Source organism: Octopus bimaculoides, chromosome 20, assembly GCF_046866305.1.
Source record: "Octopus bimaculoides isolate indiv1 chromosome 20, ASM4686630v1, whole genome shotgun sequence".
NCBI classification, from domain to species: Eukaryota; Metazoa; Mollusca; class Cephalopoda; order Octopoda; family Octopodidae; genus Octopus; species Octopus bimaculoides.
Window position 1 is genome coordinate 46,822,836 of NC_142947.1, and position 7,500 is coordinate 46,830,335.

A 7,500-nucleotide genomic window follows, 5' to 3' on the forward strand; every position below is an offset into this window, starting at 1 on the left:
GATAGGTTGGGCACATGCATATACATACATATATATACATACATATATATACATACATACATATATATATATATACATATATATACCTACATATATATATACATACATATATATACATACATATATATACATACATATATATACATACATATATATACATACATATATATATATATATATATATATATACATATATACATACATATATATACATACATATATATATATACATACATATATATATATACATACATACATACATACATATACATACATACATATACATACATACATATATATACATACATATATATACATACATATATATACATACATATATATACATACATATATATACATACATATATACACATACATATATACACATACATATATACACATACATATATACATATATATATATATATATATATATATATTTTAAACTATATATTTTATCTATAAAGCTCAATTTAATTTTAATTTTTTATAAATTGATTTTAATTGAGTTTTTACCTGTAATTTTGAATTTTGTCCCTAATATTATTATGTGTGCGTGCGTGCGTGCGTGTGTGGTGTGTGTGTGTGTGTGTGATATGTTATCAATATTGCCACCAAAACCACGCAGTTATGTCACACCGGAACCAGGACATTCTAGAAATTTCCAGAAATTCCATAATTTCTCTCATCACACCTTTCTCCTTCAGCTTATTGTCATTATTCCTGTCATTCTTCTTCTTCTTCGTATTGTTGTCGTTACCGTTATCGTAGTAGTCGTTCCTATTGTTGTTGTAATTCTTATTTTTGTCATTTTTGCTGCTGTTGTTATTATTATTAATGTTGTAGTTGTTGTTATTTTTGTTATTAATTTTCTTATTGGTGAGTTTGTCAATTGTTGTGTTTTTTGTTGCAGTTGTTTTTGTTTTTGTTTGACTGTTGTTGTTGCTACTTTTGTGGTCGCTCTTCTTTTTTTATCCTTATTATTGCTATTGTTATGATTATCGCTGTTGTTGTTGCTGAGCTGTCAAATGTTGTTTATATTTCTGTTGTTGTGCTGGTTGTTTTACCCGTCAAATTTGACATCTCAACCGCTGTTGTACCTCGTCAACCAATTCATTACGTTTATCTCTGTGTGTGTGTGTGTGTGTGTGTGTGTGTGTGTGTGTGTGTGCATGAATGTTTATGTGTGTGAGTTTGTATGTGAGTTTATGTGAGTGTGTGTGTGTGTGTGTGTGTGTGTGTTATCTGTGTATGCGCGAATGGTGTGATTGTATGTAATTGTGCCTACTCGCACGTTTGTGAATATTGTACTCTAATAAATAAATATATAGTTATGTATAAAATCTGTGGCACTCCGTCGGTTGCGACGATGAGGGTTCCAGTTGATTCGATCAACGGAATAGTCTGCTCGTGAAATTAATGTGCAAGTGGCTGAGCACTCCACAGACGCATAACCCTCAACATAGTTCTCAGGGAGATTCAGCTTGACACGGAATGTGACAAGGCTGACCCTTCGAATTACTGGGACAACTCATCATCGTTAGATGCGTTGGCATATATAAAATATCTATACATACATATATATATATATGTATATATATATACGTGTACGTATGTATATATTTGTATATGTGTGTGTGTGTGTTTGTGCACACAGTTATACACACGTATGTCCACCTGTGTGTATGTGCGTATATGTAGATATATGTCGCATGTGTATGTGTGTATATATACATATATGTAGATATATATTTATGTATACATACACATACATATATATATGTAAGAATATATGTACTGGCAGTGGGGGAGGAGGTGATGATAATTGTAGTGGTGGAGGAGCCATATGGTGGTCATGGTGATGGTGAACCTCATCCTCGTTGCTGAGGGTCACGGAGGGAAGCACTACAATGCTCTACACCGATTCCTGCCTTTGGCAAGGATTGTCCATTCGATCAGATGCCTCCTCGTCCATTCTTTGTTGTCGTTCAGCCATTAACTTATCTATTTCTTCTCTTCCTTGTTTAACTTTTCTTTCCAAGATGTGGATACCGGGGTGCTTGTCCCTCATAAAAAAGGGTAAAGACATCCTTCGGTCATGAAAGACCATGGAATTGTACCTAGAAAGTTACCCTCCGAGGCGCAGGTCCGGGAAAGATTGCTTATGGAAGACCAGCAGTCGCCCATGCATACCAGCCTCCCCCTCCTCCACGTCACCAATGTCATCCAAGAGAAAGGCAAAGGGGCCGATACAGCTTGGCACCTGTGACGTTACAACTCGTTTCTACAGCTGTGTGAACTGGGGCAACGTGAAATAAAGTGTCTTGCTTAAGAACACAACACCCAACCCGGTCCAGGACTCGAACTAACTACCTAATGACTGTGAGCCTAGCGTGCTGACCACTGAGCCATGCGCTTTCAGGTCCCTGATAACATGCCCGAAATACTGCAGTTTTCCCTTCCTGACAGATGCCATAATTCTCTTTCTATTCTCATTTTCTCATGTACTGACTCGTTTCTTCTATGGGTTGTCCAGCTGACCCTCAGCTCGGCTGTGTCATTCGTTCTTCGAGTCCAGCTCTCACATCAATACAATGCCAGAATCAAACAAGTGTCTCCAGAAGCTTAATCTGACGAGCCCTATCTATCTATCTATCTATCTATCTATCTATCTGAATGCCTGTCTGTTTGTCTATCCATCTTGAGTGATTTCAAAGACGATTTTGCTGTCCCATGTCGTGTTCTCTATTCATGGCCTTCGTCTCCTGTTCTCATATCTGAGCCTGGACTGGTACTTTTTTTATCGACCCTAAGAGGATGCAAGAAATGGTTGACCTTGGCAGGTTTTGAGCTCAGGACACAAACGATCAAAATCAGAACAAATGTATCGAGGCATTCGACTCTCGTATGATCTAACGATTCTGTCAGTCTGTTGGTGGCGTGAGGGAGGGAACGCTATGGTGGTTGATGTCATGCGAAGATGGCGGCGGTGAGATGTGAGATAATGATCAGTGTATAAAAACGGTGGTGGTGTGAGGAGGGAAAACGATGGCGGTTGATGTGATGTAAAAACGGTGGTGGCGGGAGGAGGACTGATTAATGATTCTGATGTTAAATAGAGTTGATTTGATAACATTGTGACAGTAATGTACTGTAGAAATGACACAAATTTAATGTGTATGCATTACACATTCATATATATATATATATATATATATATATATATATACATATATATATACACGTATATAGGTACATGCATATACATGTTCATGTATATATATATATATATATATATATATATATGAATATATTTGTGTATACACACACACGATTGTAGCAAATACCAGGAAGATGGATGTTAGCCTATATACACTCTTCGTTTTTTGTTTAGACCTCAAAATACCAGGTGGTAGTCGTGGGTGTGGCAAGCAGATTACATCATATAAATATACATACGTATGCACATACATATATATGCACACATATATACATGTGTGTGTGTGTGTGTGTGTGTGTGTGTGTGTGTGTGTGTGTGTGTGTGTGTGTGTGTGTGTGTGTGTGTGTGTGTGTGTGTGTGTGTGTGTGTGTGTGTGTTGATACGTATGCAAGGCAGATGCATTACGGAAACATTAGTGACTTTTAATTGAATTAGGTGAGGCTATGGCTCCACCGCATAAGCTATCAATATATTCTGTTCGTGTTGTGTATAAAATTGACTTTATAATAATCAACGTGACATTTCAATAATGTTGTATGGTTACCTGTAAATGAGAATACCTATACACATATCTACATGCCTATATAGAGCAAACCTCCCTACCCACATACACACACACACACACACACACATTCATACGTAGTTACACATGTGCAGATAAATAAACACAAGTTAACACAAGTACCCCACCCTATATATATATATATATATATATATATATATATATATATATGTATATATATATATATATATATATACATACAGAGAGAGAGAGAGAGAGAGAGAATATACATATACATATAAGCATATATATATATATATATATATATATATATGTGTGTGTATGTATACATATATACATGCATATATTCAAACATATGCATACATATACACGTATATATATATATATATATATACATGTGTATATATATATATATATATATATATATATATATATATATATATATATATATATATATATATACATGCATAAAAGAATGGTTATTGCTCTGAATACATTTCGCAGTGCATTGTTTACATATTTAATTATTATTTCTATAGAAATTATTTTATAAATTACTCGCAATTTATTTACGAACCGCACTTATAGCACATGCGTATAGACACAGATGCATATACGCACACATCAATGTTTATACGAATGTGTAGACACACAACTGCTGAAGTACACACACACACAATTCCAAAAGAAACACGAACATGCCAGACAAATACGCACATATAACACCACTCATAAAAACATACGCGTTCGCCTGCATATATATACATACATATACACGTATACATATATATACATACACATATATACGTATCTGTGTATATATAAATATATATATGCACACGCACGCACACACACACATGTACGCTCATAGACATAGACTCACAAACGTAGAGCTACGCAATGGGGTAAAGAGATATATATACCCAGATATGCATAGAAACGCACACAGATAGAATCGCGCACAGATACATTTTTATATTAATTAGTTGTCTTTGTTAATAACAAATGGGATGCAATAAATAGGCAATATTACTGATAATACACGATCAAATGACATTGTTTACATATATCATTTATATATTGAATAATTATCCACACACACATATTTTATAGGTCATGATGCAGTAAACAGCAGAATATTTTATGCTCGCCATTTAGTTACAGAGTATAAATCTGAAGATTGTTTCAGTACCTATGGCCTCATCAGAACTGATCGATGCATTTATTAGTTACAGAAGGAGCCAACGTTGATTTCGAGGATGATAGTGATGATAACGATGATGATGATAATTGGTTCTGCCCTGAAGCAGTACCAATGCCTTGATGCAGTACCAGACAATGGCTCTCATGGCTTCTGATCTTAGCTGATTGGAAGTGTTATCATGTACATTGTCTTGTCTTGGAATAAAAGATGGGCCACAGCATATTCTGTTCAGATTTTCTTTTCAGTTGTTTGACCATAACAAGTTGAGCATGTCCCTTGATGGCTGATGATATGTACATCTCTGATCACGAGCAGGAGTAGTGAGGAAGCATCATAGCCATGTGTTGAAAGGAATTCTTTGGGATTTGAATAATTCACCTTTGGAAACCTGGGTGTTCCGTTCGTCATCCTTAAACAAAACTTATTCAAGTTCCTTTTGAGCGGGATGGGTCACTCGACCTAAAGAAAATTCAAACTGGGCCCCACCTGCAAGGTCATGCACTGTTTATCTTGATATGAGATTACCATGTCGCGCACAAATGGTTGTGATGCATGTACCTGGTGCACCCGTATCAGACGGGTAGTCATGATGGATATACTGGGTTTCGTATATTTTACCCTAGTGTCACTTTTATGGCTTGCACTGCTCTCTCACTCAATAATAATAATAATAATAATAATAATAATAATAATAATAATATTAATGATACATATATCACAAACTTGTACGACTAATAAACTTGGTGTCGAACTCAACAAATATATTTCAGAACGAGGCATTAGAAAAATACATTAGAAAAATATAGAGCGATGATAAGAGAGTGAGATGACAAAGGAATAAATTATTATCTTATGAAGTTCATTAACTCACAGCTGTTTCTACTATAAGATGGAGTGGACTGGTAGGAGCTATGAGGTCTTATTCAGGCACTCAACTAAGAGTCCACTGTATCCTGTACCAGAAACAACTATAAGCTAATCAAAATGAACCCGATTGCTCACAAAAAATAAGTAAAAAAACAGGAAAAATTATCCAGAATCCTTGTCCGGTACCAGATTGATCCCCAAATCTAATCATTTCATACCAGTCATGAAGCCAAATATCTCCGAAAGTTTCATCCGAATTCATCCAGCGATTCTTTAGATATCTTGTCCACGGACAAACAAATAAACATGACTGAAACAATACCTCCGCCTTCGCCCAGGCGGAGTTAACAAACGGCTAAACACAAATCGTGAAACATTTAAACATATATATTCACAAGTGTTCAAATGCTAATAATTATGCCAAGATATGTACAGTGAATAGAATAATATCATACGTAATAAATTTTGTAATAATTTCAGATGATGGTGATAACTGTGTCATAGTAGGTTCCCGATATCTGTCCCTTATGTCGTATATTATACTCAGCCATCATCTTATCGTTCTGTTGTACGTTTTTCTGTGTAATATTTCTGTCTGTTTGTGCGTTTATGGTTACGGTAAGTGTGCATATAGGATAATAAGCATTTGCATATTTCTGTGAAAGACTTATATACATACTTACATACATATGTTTACACACACATACATATACATGTGCGTGTGTGATTTGAAAGATGCTAGCAGTTCATATATATATATATATATATATATATATATATATATATATATATATATATATATTTGTATATACATGTATATATATATATATATATATATATATATATATATATATATATATATATTTGTATATACATGTATATATATATATATATATATATTTGTATATACATGTATATATATATATATATAATGTATGTACGAATGTATGTATGCATGTATATATGCGTGTGTATATGTGTATATAAATACACACGGACATATATATGTAAATACACATACACATATTTATAGGTATGTATATATGTGTATATAAATATATATGTATTGATAGATTGATACATACATACATACATACATACATACATACATACATACATAAAGTGTCCATATCTATTTCTTCACATTTAATATGAACATATATATATATATATATATATATATATATATACATCCATAAACTTTTATTCGCACGCGTATTCTTCGCTGAAAGTATAATATATTGCGTTCCATATTAAATTATCCGATTCGTATTTTTGCATCCATTCGGGGTTATTAAAAAATTTTGTTGCATAACAATTTTTACTCCCAGCTCCACCCACGTTTAACACTTGCAACGCGTTCCTTGCCTTCTTTCTTTCTTTATTCTTTTCTTCCTCTTTCTTCTTCATCTGCTTCGCCTCTACTTCTTCCGTCTCGACCTCTTCCTTCCCTTCTTCCACTTTTCTGAGTACTAAATTCTACAGCAGGTCATTCGGAGCGAAAAATTTTGCAAATTCCAAACTGATAAAAATACCCAAACACACACACACACACACACACACACACACACACACACACACACACACACACACACACACACACGTACGTACGTACGTATATATGTATGTATAAAACGTAATATGAGATTTCAAAGCGTGGTACAAAATCTGAGATCGTGAGATGAG

At 34.1% G+C, this 7,500-nt stretch overlaps 1 protein-coding gene across 1 annotated transcript in view; it reads left to right on the top strand.

Annotated features, from left to right (window-relative positions):
- LOC106874346 (uncharacterized) overlaps positions 1 to 7,500 on the top strand; it is a 96,595-nt gene that overhangs the window by 15,990 nt on the left and 73,105 nt on the right. The window lies entirely within an intron of this gene.